Source organism: Arabidopsis thaliana, chromosome 4, assembly GCF_000001735.4.
Source record: "Arabidopsis thaliana chromosome 4, partial sequence".
NCBI classification, from domain to species: domain Eukaryota; kingdom Viridiplantae; phylum Streptophyta; class Magnoliopsida; order Brassicales; family Brassicaceae; genus Arabidopsis; species Arabidopsis thaliana.
The window spans coordinates 3133675-3150911 of record NC_003075.7 but is presented as its reverse complement, the minus strand read 5'-3'; the positions used below and the strand labels follow the sequence as shown (position 1 = coordinate 3150911).

The following is a 17237-nucleotide window of genomic DNA, read 5'->3' as shown; positions in this document are numbered from 1 at the left end:
TTTCTTACTCTCTCTTGCGATTTCTCCTTTTTGCCCTTTTAAATTTATCGGGCTGGGCCGAGCCGTGATGGGCCAAGTTGTGATGGGCCGAGCAGTCATTCTGATGGGCCGTTCCTCCTTGTTAGAAACCTTCTTGACTTGTTTTATTTGTGCTTGGGCCGAATTGGGCATGGAGGGCAAAGCCCGTATCCCACAATTAGTCCCCCCCCCGAGTTCGGCGAGAGAAGGTTGCTTGCGAGCGGCGAATATTTTCCTGAAACCGGAAACATGTCAATTTGGTCCGAACCAAGGAAAAATTCTTTGTTTGAGCAAGTGTGGAGGAATAGCTGCAAGAATCTGGTGTTGGTGTTGATCGACACCTCTGTTGTGTCGTTTGACACCAATTGCATCTGCTTGCTGCTCCCGAGCTGTTCTCTAGCAGCTAATTGCGCATTGAGGCGCCCTTAATCCTCATTGGCGTCCTTAGGTAGGATGAGTCCATGATCATCCAATCTCTGACTAGCCTCATTGTAGGCTTGCCCATCCTCATCTCTCAAAACTCCTTTTGCATCACCTCAGATGACTTTGTCAGCCATTGTTAATTTCTGAGTTTTTCGGTTGGTGCGTTCAAGTTTTCCCAAGTCCAGAACTGACAAGTTGATAAGCTCCTTCTGTTTTGTGCTCCTTGTTTGCCTAGGCATACACCTAAACACACAGAAAAAGAAGAAAACAAGAAACGTGTGAGTAATAAAATAGAAGTAAAAACTAGATGAAATCTCTAAACAAAACTCAATGATGATTCCCAAAAACTTCGGCAACGGCGCCAAATTTGATATGGTTCAAATTACCTAGAACTACTCTCTTAAATAAGAGGTCAATTGCAGTATTTTAGGATCGAATTCACGGAGTTCTTTTCTTCAAACAGTGAGTTAAATGTGGAGATTAAGCTAGCAGGGTACGAGTGAAAATAAAAGAGAACAAAGTAAAAAGACAGCAGATTGATTGTGTTGTGAACGATTTAATAAAGAGCTAGGAACAAAGTATTCTCAAGAAACTATTGGTTAGTAGATCTAATGAAAGCTAGGTTTTTATCGAACCATTCTTAAACTCAAACTCTAATTATGGAATAATCGGTGGGCGTGCCGCGAAACTCCCTATATCTATAGCTAATAATAACCGGAAAAGCCGAGAAACTATCCACCTAAATGTGCATTCTTACCGAGTTCAATTGTTCATCTTAGTAGATAGGCTGATTCTTATTACACACCTATGAACCAGATTCATCAAATAATAGATCCAACTATAGATACCTATGGCGGGCATATCTATTGTATGGATTCAAGATCTAGTTAATTACTCTAGATCTAGCATTAAGCATAATTAAAGAAAAAGAATTCTACAGATAACCTAGCAGAGGGGGGCAAACTCCTAGACCATATGAATCCCTAATGAGAAACCCTATTCCTAACAAGAAGACTACTCAGACATATTGAATGAAAGAAACAACATAATTGAGATAGAAAGCATAAACACAGCAATAGAGATAAGAGTTAGAAAAGATCTCTTCACTGTATTAAGGACTGAAATGAATCTCTCAAGAACAATAGATGATTAGCTTCTTTCTCTCAGTAACAGGGTTTTGCAAAAGCTTGATAAAAGACTTGATCAAAGAAACTTAGGTCTAAAAACAATATATATAAAACCCTAAAAACGTCCAGAGACTAATAATGCAAATAGGGAAGTCTTCTGGGGCAAATTTCTTCTTTTGTAAACTTGAAAGCGTCATGGACTTCTGCTGGCCCGAAACTGGTGTCGATCGACACCAAGAGTGTGTCGATCGACACTCCTCGCTGATTCCTGAACCAAAATCGTCCTTAGCTTCCTTTTCCTTAGCTTTTGCTCCAAAATGTCTCCTTATCTCTATTGTTGTCCCATTGCATAGAATACTGAAAAGACATTAAAAAGACTCGAGAAATAACATAAAGACTCAAAATCCTATACCTAAAACATAGATAAAATCAGTGAAAATCCGGTTATATCAACTCCCCCAGACTTAGCTTTTGCTTGCCCTCAAGCATAACACAAAAGCCGAACCCGTGGAAGAGGTTTTGAAAACAAAGGAACTCCCAACATTCTCTAGCCTATTGCCATGATCATCAAAACTAAGTCCATATGCCTAACAAGTCTAATCAAATCCTAACCAACATGTACTTCTCTACAAGCTTACACAACATTCTAGATTCAATACCTAAGTTCCACAACTATATCCACCTGGCTTTCATCGCTGGGTCTCATCAAACAAGCTAACATTCAAGATCCTTCTAGACTCATTCCTCTACTATACCATGATAAATTGACCATTCTTTATATATATATTTTTTCTTTTTCGGTGTTCTTTTTCTACCCCAGACTTATTCTTTTTAGAGAGTAAACAAAGGGGAACTCGCATACTGGATCGACACCCTCGGCAGTTTTGCAACCTTTGTAATTGATCATTCCAAATAATGTATAATATTGGGGTCATAGGAAACATTCCTACCCCTATACACTATCTGAAAGTCGTCTCTATCTCTCATTAAAAACCTTCAAACATTTTCTGTTTATGTCAGCATTTTAATAAAATAGTTTCCTCCAAGAGCAGTCCATTATGCAATGGCTTTAGGTAATAGCAAAAGACAAGGACTGCAAGTGTTTTAAGATGATAAACATGTTTGGTGTTCCAAGTAAAAAGTGATTGCATGTCTGCTGATATGTCCAGTGTCAAGCTGACCTGCATGACATGTAAACAAATGGTCAACAATTTGAATATAAGCAATCGATAGAGGGAACTCGAGAAACTCGGTAATGAAGAGAAAGCTACAAACGTATGTATAAACTTAAGGATATTCAGTACCCACAAAGATCAACAATCTGTGTATAAACTCGGTACTATCACAAGTGTCTAATGTTAAATCAAATTCAAAAGCTTTGAGATGAAACCAAGTAACTTAAGTATGAAAATGTTACCTCATCGTTCCCATGAAATTGCTTCTTAAACCGATTGATATTAAGTATATGCAAGCACAACACAACCAAATTAAAACTCAGGCTTTTCCATGGTTCCAAAATCCATAGAAACAACATAAGACATTTACATTATAATTCCCACAATCAAATCAAACGAAGATCAATTCGCTAGACACAGAAACAACTTAATCCGTCACAAATCGAGACAATTCATACGCAGATCCACCACATAAAAAGCGATCGATACATGTAATGAACCAAACGGAACCAATTGCAAACACCTGGATCTCAGAAGAAGGATTTTGGTTGCTGAATTTGTCTGAGAAGGACGTGATTGCGCAAATGAATGCAAGAGCCGTGACTGCGAACGTGAGCTCACATCCTTAAGAAGATGTTTTAAGAAGGAAGACAAAAAAAAAGGGTAACCAAAGTTTTGACAGAGGTCTAACCTTCAAATTTCTTAACACCGTCTCCTTTAAATCCTGGAGGACACTCGCATTTGACACTGTCCTTATCCTGAAGGAATTACAAGTTGAGACATAAGTATCTTACTACACTGTAAGATTATACGCTTAAAAGTGAAGCAAAGGGCAGAAGAAACCACTAACCACACAAGCAAAGAACGCATGTCCATCTCTCTCTTCATGCCAACAACCTCCATTTGTTGATTGAACATCTCCCTAGCCCGCTTGCTGCAATGCAACCACCAAATACGTACGAAAATGTGAAAGAGTGAAGCACAACAACAACAACAACGGCAAAGAACACACTTCCAAAGTCATCTAAGAGTATATTTTGCTATGAAAGTTCTTGTAATCAGCACGAAGATCATATTTTGAATTTCACCAAACACATGTGAAACAAAACATCCGTTTACGATTCACTGAATATATAAATTATATTATATCTTGCCATACTGTAAGACCACAACTTAAACGAATTTTGCCATTCTCAATTGCTATTGTATAACATAAGTCAACATAATCATAAACATTATTCAAAAGATGACCCGAGTACTTACGCTCACAGTGGCTGTAACCATCTCCTTTGAATCGCACACCATCAACTATAGGACACACGCATACTTTTCCACGAAACGTAGCCTACAAATTAACCAGATTAATAGATATAACAGAAATTCTTCCCATGAATATTAAAAGTACCTTGCAAGCAGTTATGTTGGGTGATTTATCTTGCCAAGAATCGCCATTGTTATCTAAGCACTCGTTTGTCTACATATCTGTCAAATGCAAGAGAAGCTTGCAAATTCAAAACTTTAACAATAATTGTTTTAAGTGTAATATTGGTGTATAGTCTACAGTCCAGCCATTAATTTGATGACCGACCACTGGGGAGGTAATTCAAAAATAAGGGTATAAAAAAGGAAAATCTTAGTAGGTGTTTTGCGTATCGGGTCTGGGTAAGTGTATGTAAAACATACCTGTGCTGAGGCATATAGCAGGTTCAGTTGACTCCTCAAAACCAGAGCATAGAGCCTTGAGTACTGCACTCTTCTCCAACTTGCCTACAATGGAACGATTATATAATAAGCTAAACTACATATATTGAAGTCTCAAGTTGAATACTACGGAACAAACCTCGGTACTGTCTGTTGTTGACAACTAAGGTAGGCAATATGGTAACATCACCCCTTGTACCCTTGCCAACCTACATAATATAATATGTCAAACCCAAAACAGGTTACGTAAAGAAGAGTCAAATTCAGATGTGAGAAGAGTAATTTACTTGAGCATCTTGTTCTTCCTTTAAAGCTGCATTATTGTCCAAGTCAACATTAGGGTCTCCCATATGACCTCAATACCTCATTCTCCCAAAAATTGCTTTTCTTTTAACTATCAAGACATGTTTGAAGAAACACTCACCAAGAGATTTGATTACAGACTCAGCACACTCCTTATTGTATTTTTTTCTCCTTCATGGGATATCTGATCTGGAAATCAGTAACATAATTCCACTACACCCAAGGTGGCGGTTGCATTCGCCACCTTGTAAACACAAAGCTGTCTCAAATTTTCCATAACCACGTCTTTTCCATCGTATCCCGAGCTAAAGTCGTGCTCTAGATCAGGAGGACAATACCTTCCTTTATTGATACATTGAGACTTATACTGTCGACTCAACGTGATAGTATGAGGACAATACCAAGTAATATAATGAGGTCTAAACTGCGTAAACCCGCCTTTCTCAAGAATCTACCTTCACAGTGTTATAGCCTAAACATAGCAAAATGTAACAATAGAAAATATTATTAACTTTGGAAACAAAATAATTTCCATTTGCAATTCCGATAAGATTTGAGTAGGATATTTAATATACAAAATATCGTAATCAAACTAACCTTATTCTCATTAGTACAATTACAGAATATGCTTCTATAAAAGCCTAATATGTTTGATTGTAAAATATTTGCAGGCATCTGTTTGACCGTTTGGGTTTTCTGATGAGGTCATTCTCGATGTTTCGAACAGAACGCTTGCATATCTTTCATTCTCTACAACTTATGTAAGGATTGTGTCTAAGAGAATCGGTTTTTGGAATTCAAGTAAAGATTCTGTACTAGAATTAGCTTCTATCTATTGCTAATTAGCTATCATCACTAATATTAATTTTGTTGCAGGTTCTCAAAAAATGTTTCAACACATTCCACGCACAGATACATCAGCGTGTCCCATTGGAGTCAATAAATGCTCTTTCAACAAACAATGAAGAACTTGGTAGAGGATCCTCTCTGAGTTATTTGTATTTGGAAGGTAAAGTGTTTTTAATTAATTTTGCTTTTTGTGATTACACCCATATGAGTTTCATTGCTAAATTTGTTCTCATTGGTAACGATTTTGTACTTGAATGAGAACACATATGAAATGGCGTTCAAGTATGATTGGATTTGTCCCCAGATTAAATCCTTATTATTAACCTTTTGTCGTTAAATATGTGATTATGTTGTTATTATTTCAGATATTGCTCAATAAAATAATAAATGTATAAGCTTCGAGAAAAGGACGAATAATCTGATCTTTATGATCTTTGGTTTTTGTTTTGGTGTGAGTAGAAGAACAATCAAATCTTAACTCTCGATGTGAGTATAAAGTAGTCTATTTTGGATTCCCTCCTTTGTGGGTAGAGAGTTGTACTAACGTCAAGATTACTAGTTCGGTGGTTTATCTTCCACAAAGATACATCATCATTGAACTCGAAAATATGGAGAAGGTTGAGAATGTTTTAGAAGCTTTTTACAGTAGAAGAAAAGCTGATGTTTTTTTAATACTCAAATGTTTTTATGAAAAATGTTTATTTAGATTCAAATCTAATCTTTTGTATCATTTTATATAAAAAAACAAATCTCATAGGATCATATTTGTAGTAAAGAAATGGTGACGATTGCAAAGGCGATCGTGAATGCGATACACAGTTATTTTTGGATCTGCTGTAACGGTTACCCGGAGTGGATCTCAGACGGTTTTGTCGATGATGGGGGCAGTTCGTCCTCTCCAAAAGCGCGACGGTTATCTCCATGTCGTGGATCTCCCCACTTCGTGATGCAACTGCTCTGATTCCAAAGGAAACTTCTCGTTATAAAAGCAAATCTAAGAACCAGTTTCTCTCACTCATCTTTATCGCAAATCACAGTATCCAATTTCCTATTTGATTCTACAAAGTAATTGCAAAAATGGCTGACAATCTGAGAAGGGCTGTTCAGGATATCAATCTGGGGGTGGATGATGCATAGGTAGCACTACCACTGGAGGTAGTGGCGAATGCAGAGGCGGAACTCCGGTTCCTCATCATGGGACGACCGGTCATGCCACGAAGACAGAACCTGAGATCAATCATTGCGTCGATGCCTCGCGTGTGGGGACAATTCGGTCTGTTTCACGGTCGGATCGTTGGGGGAAACCAATTCCAATTCATTTTCCCGAGAGAAGAGTCACTGGATCTGGTTATGAGAAGAGGATTGTGGGCCTTCAACGACAGAATGCTTATCCTTCAACAATGTAATCCTCTTTACAACCAACCTCTAATCGATTTCATCCCTTTCTGGGTCCAGATCCGAGGGATCCCATATCATTACCTTAACCGTGAAGTCATCTCTCACATAGGGAGATCGCTTGGAAACCTCCTCGATGTGGACTATGATGCAGAAACGGCGGCTCGGGTGGAATACGTCAGAGTCCGTATTGACTGGGACATTCAACTCCCCCTGCCCTTCTAAAGGAATTTTCAGTTTCAGGCTGGAGACAACACTCTGCTCAGGTTTCGGTACGAACGGCTGAGAGGCTTCTGTGAAGTCTGTGGAATGCTCACCCATGACAAAGACGCTTGTGTGATACAGAATGGTGGGGAGGAACAACACTCTGAGGGTGACAGTGATGATGAAAACCTTCCACCTGCGGGGCATCAAAATTAGGGTGTTATCATTCGCGAAATTGAAGATGATGAGGAGAATGGAGGTCCTGACCGTGAAGACCAAAATGCTGAGGTAGAAGAAGATGAAATGGATGTGCCTCATGAAACTTTGGCAGAGTTCCAGGATATGGAGGCAGCACGTTACTCTATGTTCCAGGGAGAGATGGAAACCAGTGAGCTTTTCAATCCCATTCCTCCCTTTGAGAATGCTACAGGCGACATTCCAGGCAGTTCTTCGCACCCTATTGCTGAGAATGTTCTCCAACCTGGTTTGGACTTGTTTAATGGTGTGAACAGGGGGTATGTTCTGATGGATGTTGCGGCTGACAGAGGTAAACGCAAGAGGGACGACACTATGGAAGCAGCTGAAGACCAGGAACAAAGCAAGATGGTGATTCGTGAGATGGGAGAAAGCAGTGGCTGCTCTGGATCACAGGACCAGCCGAACAACGTGGGGAGAGGTGCGGTGGGCCCAGAACCACCTCTACCTCCATAAGGACAGCCGCTTGGAACTGTAGAGGACTAGGCAATGACCTCGCAGTTCGACGTCTCAAGGAGATCAAGAAGAAATTCTCTCCAAACATCATTGTTCTTATGGAAACCAAGCAGCGGAATGACATCGTCAAAGATGTGTGTAGTGAAGTTGGGTATGATAGGGTTGTAACAGTTCCTCCAGATGGTTTAAGTGGAGGAATTGCTTTAATGTGGAAAAGTAATGTTTCTGTTTCTGTTCTTTATCAATCCCCAAACCTTGTAGATACTTATGTTAATATTAATGGATTTGGGTTCTATTTACCTTGTGTATATGGTCACCCAAATCAAACCTATCGACACTTGGTTTGGGAAAGATTAGAAAGAACAGCGACTCAAAGAACAGGTCCTTGGATGGCTATTGGAGACTTCAATGAAATACGTGGGAACGATGAAAAAAGAGGAGGAAACCCAAGACCAGAGAGCTCTTTCATTGACTTCAGGAAAATGCTTCAAGTATGTGATTTCCAAGACCTCAAACACTTAAGTGATCCCTTCTCTTGGGTTGGAAAGCGACATTCACATGATGTTGCTTGCTGCTTGGACCGCTCCTTGGTCAATACAGAATGGTTAACCCAATTTCCTGCATCACATATGGAGTTTCTTGACCTTATCGAATCTGACCATTGTCCGATTATAACGACAATCACTAGCGATTTTGAACAACAACATAACCAATTCTGTTTCGACGGAAGAGTGGTCGACCGGGACGGATTTAGTGATGCCATTCGCCGGAGCTGGAACAAGAGATTTGACAATCATGATGATACTCTCCGGGCACGACTCACCGAGTGCAGAAGAGCAATTTCACAATGGAAACGGCGCTACCGGTCTAATGCGAAAGAAGACATAGCCCTCCTCAAAAAAAGAATAGACAGAGCACATACGGACGGTTCATCAATTCAACGCATCTGGGCACTTCGCCTCCAATTATCAAAGGCTTATGCTGATGAAGAAGAATTTTGGCGACTCAAAAGCCGAAAGACTTGGTTGGCAAGTGGTGATCGAAACACGAAATATTTCTTTGCCTCTACAAAAATCAGAAAATCCAGGAATCGAATGCACTCTATATTTGATGATGATGGCGTTGAACACAGAGGCGACTCTAATATAGGCAAGGTGGCTCAACACTTCTTCTCAAATCTTTTCCACAATGATCTAACAACCAACAACAATCACTACCATGTCTTAAACGGATTCACACAGCGAGTTACTTCAGACATGAATGATGACTTAACAAAGAGGATCACATAAGAGGAGATTGCAGAAGCTGTATTCTCTATTGGAGGTTCCAAAGCCCCAGGCCCGGACGGATTCACAGGAGATTTCTATCACAAGTATTGGGCTGATATCAAACAAACGGTAATGAAGGAGGTACATAATTTCTTTGAGAATGGCGTCTTTGATAAATCCATGAACCACACAAATCTATGCTTGATTCCAAAGCCAGAACATCCACGACACAGGAGTGATTACAAACCAATCGCCTTATGCAACGTGAGCTACAAGATCATCTCAAAAATTCTTGTTGGTCGCTTGAAGAAACATCTATCTAGCATCATTTCGGAGGAACAAGCAGCTTTCATCCCAGGGCGTGTAATCACTGACAATGTTATCATTTCGCATGAAATTACACACGCTTTAAAAGTGAAGAAACGATGCTCTACCTCTTACACGGCTATCAAGACAGACATCACCAAAGCATATGACCGCCTTGAATGGGACTTCCTGCAAGCAACTATGTTTAAGTTTGGGTTTGATGTTCGTTGGATAGAATGGATCATGACTTGTGTCCGAACTGCCACCTTCTCAGTTAATATAAATGGTGCACCATATGGATTCATTCAACCGGAACGAGGCATTTGTCAAGGAGACCCTCTATCCCCATACCTTTTTATTCTATGTGCAGAAGTCCTCAGTCATATGATGAAAAAAGCAGAACAACAAGGGCACATCAAAGGAATCAAAATAAGCAACAAGAGCCCTCCAATTAGTCACCTCCTTTTTGCTGACGACTCGCTCTTCTTCTGTCAAGCAAACATGAAATCGTGTCTCGCTATCAAAGATATACTCACTCAGTATGAAAGAGCCTCTGGACAAAAAGTTAACACAAACAAATCTGCACTCCACTTTGGAAAAAGAGTTCAAGACACCATGAAAACATCAATCCGAAGAACACTCCAAATTCATAATGACGGTGGCTGCAATAAATACTTGGGGTTGCCAGAACAATTCGGAAGAAAGAAGATAGAGCTCTTTCAATACATCGTGGAGAAGGTTAGAGAAAAAACTAAAGGATGGAGGAACAGATTCCTGTTTCATGGTGGGAAGGAGGTCCTGCTTAAAGCCATAGCCCTTGCCATGCCAGTCTATTCGATGAACTGTTACAAACTCCCCAAAAACATATGTGAGGAGATTGAACGCACCATTGCACAGTACTGGTGGTCTACTCAACCAGAAGGTAACGCTATGCACTAGGTAGCCTGGGATCGAATGAAGTTTTCCAAAGATGAGGGTGGTTTAGGATTTCGAGATATAGGGAAGTTTAATGATGCACTACTTGCAAAACAAGCATGGCGGATTCTTCAACATCCTGAATGCCTCATGGCGCGTGTCTTGCAAGGGAGGTATTTCCCTAACTCTAATGTCCTAGTTGCTACTAATGGATCACAAGCTTCTTTTGGGTGGCAATCAATTCTCAAGGGTAGAAATCTCCTAAAAAAGGGATGAGATACATAATGGGGAATGGAGACTTGATTCAGACTTGGGCTGACCCCTGGCTCCCACTTCACACACCTAGACCCCCAAGACGTCTAGACCAAAACCAACAAAGAGTGCTGCACATACAGGATTTCTTCTTACCCAACAAAACCGGCTGGAATGAGCAATTATTACGGGAACACGTGGTACCAGAAGATGTTCCTCACATCCTTACCCTGAAACTCAGTCAAACACAGATGACGGACTATTTGGGATGGCACTATACAGAATCAGGAATCTATTCGCTCAAGTCGGGATATTGGCTAGCATCTCATCTACCAGAAGGAGAACCGACAACACGACCACAAGCAGGAAACCCACAACTAAAACAACGCATTTTGAAGACAACAACAGCCCCAAAGATTAAACATTTTCTGTGGCGAATGCTTTCTCGGGCTCTAGGCACAGGGGAAGAGCTTGAAAGGCGTCACATACACCAAGATAAATTTTGTAACCGCTGCATCACGGAGACTGAAACCACAGACCATCTCTTCTTTACCTGCCCTCACGCCACTCAAATCTGGAGGGCCTCGTCAATTCCGATTCATGATCTCATGGATCCTCACATCAGTTTGGAGACAAAGATGATAACACTATTCGAATGGCACAAGCTAGGGACGAATAACTCACTACAAGCACACCTTCCATTTTGGATTCTCTGGCGGATTTGGAAAAGCAGAAATAAGTTAACTTTTATGAGAAGAAACAACCAATGGCAGAAAGATCTTCAAAGTGCTAATCAAGATGCTGAAGAGTGGAGCACATATGGAGGTAACTATCGAGATAGTTGTAAAAACCCTGTCCTAGTAAGTGATAACAGAACACCACATCATTGGAAGCGACCTGAAGCGGATTGGATACAGTGCAACTACGATGGCAGTTTCACTCAACAATAGTAGAAATCAACAGGAGCTTGGATAATACGGAATGAACATGGACACTACAAGGGTGCGGGAAAGGCTATAAGTACACAGACTACAAATTCATTAGAAGCAGAATGCCACTCGTTACTCTCTGCAATGCAACATCTTTGGTCTCAAGGCTACACAAGAGTCATCTTCGAAGGCGATTGTAAGATTTTGGTGGATGTCTTACGAGGGAAGACATTACGATTCGACATTGCTAATTGGCTGCAGGACATCTTAAGTTGGAAAAGAAGATTCAAAGAAGTGAAGTTTTCATGGATACCAAGACAGGGGAATCAACCAGCTGACAAATTAGTGAAGTCTCACAGATTCAATGATCAAGACTTCTCCTTTTATTATTATGTTCCGATCTGTATCTCTAATCTATTACACTCTGATTACGTCGGCTCAAATTAATAATAGTTGTGTTAAAAAAAAAAAAAGAGAGATAAAATTCTGATGAGAAGTGTTAAATATACTACTAATATACATAACCAATGTCCACAAGTATTCCTAACATTATTTAGAGACTAAATATAAATTTTTTGTTTAAAAATTATATATATAAACCAAATAAAAACTTATAAAACTGAATCGTATATACTCCCGCGGGACGAATCTAGCATGGCTAGGGGTGTTAAAACGGGTAACTGTGAGACCTCGTCCCGGACGTCTACGCGTCCGACAACCTTGGACTCACGTTTGCGCCTCTTCCAGGCCGAACCTCTTTATTTTTCGCAATTCAACATAGAATTGCCTTTACGTGGCTTAATTCTATAATCGCTTTCTTATTACACAGCGGTAGTCTTTCTAACCTTGGTTAAATTCTAACAAACTCTTGTACCGGTTTCATCGTCTTTGCCCCTTAGACTTAGATCAATCCTTTACTCGATCAAGACATGCATATTGTTTGCTAACCACTCTAGGCCTATCAATCGCATATTCCTTTATCCTATTTTCACGGTTAATTATCAAACGTCTATCTTAACTAATAAGCTAGATCGTTACATACCTTGGCCCATATGCGGATTTGATTCCTTAGCCCGTTTGTCGCCTTACTCCATTCGTTCAACGACTCGTATCCGATCGTGAATTTATGAACCAATCCGTATCGTTACTTAGCCATACAAGCAACCAACCCCACTAGTCTAAGTCCCACGATAGAGATTGGAGATCGTACGATTCCCTTGGTTCACGATGGCGGAATCAAGCTCTTGGCTCATTGGTCCATCCGTCCTCCAAACGTACGCCCCTTCGGTTTCATGGTGGATGATTAAGCCCTCGGCTTATCAAACCATCCATATTTCCGATCCGGTCGTTTACTACGACCACCCACGGTTTACTAACCGTTTATCTCTCCGGTCTATGGTGGTCGGTATAGGTTTCGGCTTATCAATCCATCCTTACGATCCGAACGATATCATTATCAAACCCAAGGGTCCATGGATTCATCCACCGGATCATCGTAGGCTAGCCCGTGAAATCCTTCTTCTGTCGGCTTTAGGTTCGCTCACGGGTCCAACATCCATTTTGGCCATGGGTTCCCACCGTGGACTTTCCCGTTGGTTATCCATCGAGTCAGCCTTTGGTTTTACCGATCTTTGATCGGTTGCACCATGGCTGAGGAGATAGATACATGAAGGCGGCCGCATTATTTATCCTATATGGTGAATCATGTTCCTTACCCATTCTTGGTGCTTTCTCCCTTTACCGGTAAGATTGCATCCATGGGCGACCCTTGGGTGTGTTCGGATGCACTTATCCTTGTGCTTCCTCAAACACTTTTCTCGATCCATCCCCTCCGACGATCGGTCTGTCCGACCCGTTTCGTCTGACGATCGGCCTAGCCCATCCGATCTGTCCGACGATTGGTCTGTGCGATCTGATCCTTCCGACCATCAGTCTAGCCGATCCGATCCTACGAACGGTCTACAAGATCCGATTCGTCTCTAAGACGAACGGTCTACCCTCTCCATCCTCTACACTCCATCGAACCGTTGGACCGGTGCTACGCATCAGTTCGGTCAAGTTATACTCGCCGAGCCGCACCCCCTTTACGACCAACAACTTCGAGATGTGTTGGGACAATTTTGAGAATGTTTTGTGGTGTATGGATGATGTGTTGATGCCTTAGGCGTCCTACCTTATATAAGGGGCGAATGGATGCTTCCCGAAGCATCACATCCGTTCCTTGCACCCTTCCGAAAGGTCACATCCATTCCTTGCATCCTTCCGAAAGATCACATCCGTTCCTTGCATCCTTTGGGCGATGCAACCGTTCGTTGGTACCCGCTCGACCTTACACCTTTTGGCTGAGACACCTCTTCATCTATGAGCTACCACAGTCCACAAGCTCGAGTGTCAGCTGACCGGACCACCAGCTGGGTCAGTACTCGATCAGCTCACCGAGCTCATTCGAGCTGTCGGTCAGCTCACCTAGATGAGCTAGCTAGTCTGCTAGCTGGTTTAGCTCACCTAGCTTAGCTAGCTAGTTCATCCAGCTTGTCCAGCTCACCTCGCTGGTTCAGCTTGAACTTTCTCATTCTTCGACTAAGTATTTTTTGTCTGTTTCTCGACCATGATCTAGTTTTCCCTTAAAACAAACCGGCCTCTTTATGAAAGCGGGACGCGGGCGTTACAAGTATACCCCCCTTAAACTGATTTCATCCTCGAATTCTATAGGTGTAAGATCTTGTTTACTCCCTAAATCGGGACACGGGCGTTACAAGTCTATCCCCTTTAAACTGGATTCATCCTCGAATTCGGCGGGTGTAAGATTTTGTTTACTCCTTAATCTTTTCCCATCTTTAGTCTCTCCGAGACTTTAGATATCATATTTGATCAAATCTCTATTTTCGTGTTGGATTAAGTTTCCCGATCTTTGTCTCTTACGACACTCAATCAAATTCCTGATCCTTGTCCATTCCCAGACTCGATCATTATTTTACGATCTTTGTCCTTTTCTGGACTTGATCAATTTTTTTTGATATTTGTCTCTTTCGACATTTGATCAAATTTCTGATCCTGGTCCTTTCTCGGACTCGATCATTATTTCTCGATCTTTGTCCTTTCCTGGACTTGATCAATGTTTTCTGATCTTTGTCTCTTCCGACATTCGATCAAATTTCTGATCATGGTCCTTTCCTGGACTCGATCATATTCTCGACTTAAGTCTCTTTCCGACTTTATCAATATTTCAGACCTTGGTCCCCACCGGACTCGATCATTATTCTCGACTTAGGTCTCTTTTCGACCTTGTCGTTTTTCCATGATCTTGGTCAATCTCCAATATCAAAACCCCAGAAATAGTCAAATCCCGACTAAGTCTATACCCGATCTTAGTCAAGTTTCGACTAGATCCAAATTCCATAGTTATTGGTCCATCTCTGAATATATCAACCAACTTTCCCGTCATGTTAAAAGTTTTGACTACTAGGATAATATCTTGGTTCCCGATCGTGAGTTGGGTAACTATTTCCGTTTCCAAACACATCGATCCCTCCATCTCCTTATCCGCCAAACCCTTACTATGACGTTTTCCGAGCTCTTATCCATCCTAGGATCAAGCATGCTCTGATACCAACTTGTGAGACCCCATCCCGGACGTCTCGACGTCCGACAACCTTGGACTCACGTTTACGCCTCATCCCGGTCGAACTTCTTTATTTTTCGCGATTCAACATAGAATTGCCTTTACGAGGCATAATTCTATAATCACTTTCTTATTACACAACAGAAGTCTTTCTAACCTTGGTTAAATTCTAACCAACTCTTGTACGGGTTTCATTGTCTTTACCACTTAGACTTAGATCGATCCTTTACTCGATCAAGACATGCATATTGTTCGCTAACCACTAGGCCTATCAATCGCATATTCCTTTATCCTATTTTCATGATTAATTACCAAACGACTATCTTAACTAATAAGCTAGATCGTTACATACCTTGGCCAATATGCGGATTTGATTCCTTAGCCCGTTTGTCGCCTTACTCCATTCGTTCAACGACTCGTATCCGATAGTGAATTTATGAACCAATCCCTATCGTTACTTAGCCATACAACCAACCAACCCCACTGGTCTAAGTCCCACGATGGAGATTGGAGATCGTGTGGTTCTCTTGGTTCACGATGGTCGAATCAAGCTCTTGGCTCATTGGTCCATCCGTCCTCCAAGCGTACGCCCCTTCGATTTCATGGTGGATGATTCAGCCCTCGGCTTATCAAACCATCCATGTTTCCGATCCGGTCGTTTACTACGACCATCCACGGTTTACTAACTGTTTATCCGTCCGGTCTATGGTGGTCAGTAAAGCTTTCGGCTTGTTGATCCATCCTTACGATCCGAACGATATCCTTATCACACCCAAGGGTCTGTGGATTCATCCACCGGATCATCGTAGGCTAGCCCATGAAATCCTTCTTCCGTCGGCCTTAGGTTCTCTCGCGGGTTTAACATCCGTTTTGTCTATGGGTTCCCACCGTGGACTTTCCCGTTGGTTATCCGTCGAGTCACCCTTTGGTTTTACCGATCTCCGATCGGTTTCACCATGGCTGAGGAGATAGATACATGAAGGCGGTCACGATATTTATCATATATGGTGAATAACGTTCCTTACCCATTCTTGGTGCTTTCTCCCTTTACCGGTAAGATTGCATCCATGGGCGACCCTTGGGTTTGTTCGGATGCACTTATCCTTGTGCTTCCTCGAACACTTTTCTCGATCCATCCCCTCTGACGATCGGTCTGTCCGACCTGTTCCGTCCGACGATCGGCCTGTCCCATCCGATCCGTCCGACGATCGGTCTGTCCGATTCGATTCGTCTGGCCGATCCGATCTGTCTGACAATCGGTCTGGCCGATCGATCCGACGAACGGTCTATCAGATCCGATTCGTATCTAAGACGAACGGTCTACCCTCTCCATCCTCTACACTCCATCGAACCGTTGCACAGGAGATAGCATGCGCATCAGTTCGGTCGAGTTATACTCGCCGAGCCGCACTCCCTTTCTGACCAACAATTTCAAGATGTGTTGGGACTGTTTTGAGAATGTTTTGTGGTGTATGGATGATGTGTTGATGCCTTGGGCGTCCTCCCTTATATAGGGGGCGAATGGATGCTTCCGAAAGCATCACATCCGTTCCTTGCACCCTTCTGAAAAGTCACATCCGTTCCTTGCATCCTTTGGGCGATGCAACAGTTCGTTGGTACCCGCTCGACCTTACACCTTTTGGCCGAGACACCTCTTCATCTGTGAGCTACCAGAGTCCACAAGCTCGAGTGTCAGCTGACTGGACCACCCAGCTGGGTTAGTACTCGATCAGCTCACCGAGCTCAGTCGAGATGTCGGTCAGCTCACCTAGCTGAGCTAGCTAGTCTTCTAGCTGGTTTAGCTCACCTAGCTTAGCTAGCTAGTTCATCCAGCTTGTCAAGCTCACCTCACTGGTTCAGCTTGAACTTTCTCGTTCTTCCGACTAAGTATTTTCGTCCGTTCCTCGACCATGATCTTGTTTTTCCCTAAAACAAACCGGCCTCTTATGGGTTGTAGTAACAAACCGGACGCGGGCGTTATAGTAACCCAACTCAACTCAACTCATAATCAAATGAGTTTAGGCTTAAATGAGTTATGG

The 17237-nt window shown here is 41.9% G+C and overlaps 4 pseudogenes across 4 annotated transcripts; 1 reads left to right on the top strand and 3 right to left on the bottom strand.

Moving 5' to 3' along the window:
- Nucleotides 1-3203: 3203 nt before the first annotated feature.
- Nucleotides 3204-5219, bottom strand: AT4G06498 (annotated as a pseudogene). The gene has a single exon.
- A 1454-nt stretch (nt 5220-6673) lies between these two features.
- Nucleotides 6674-11983, top strand: AT4G06497 (annotated as a pseudogene; the record flags this gene model as incomplete). Its single annotated transcript has 1 exon — nt 6674-11983.
- A 1091-nt stretch (nt 11984-13074) lies between these two features.
- Nucleotides 13075-14232, bottom strand: AT4G06496 (annotated as a pseudogene; the record flags this gene model as incomplete). The annotated part of the gene is made up of 1 exon: nt 13075-14232.
- Nucleotides 14233-15895: 1663 nt separating this feature from the next.
- AT4G06495 lies at nt 15896-17110 on the bottom strand (annotated as a pseudogene; the record flags this gene model as incomplete). Its single annotated transcript has 1 exon — nt 15896-17110.
- Nucleotides 17111-17237: the final 127 nt, after the last annotated feature.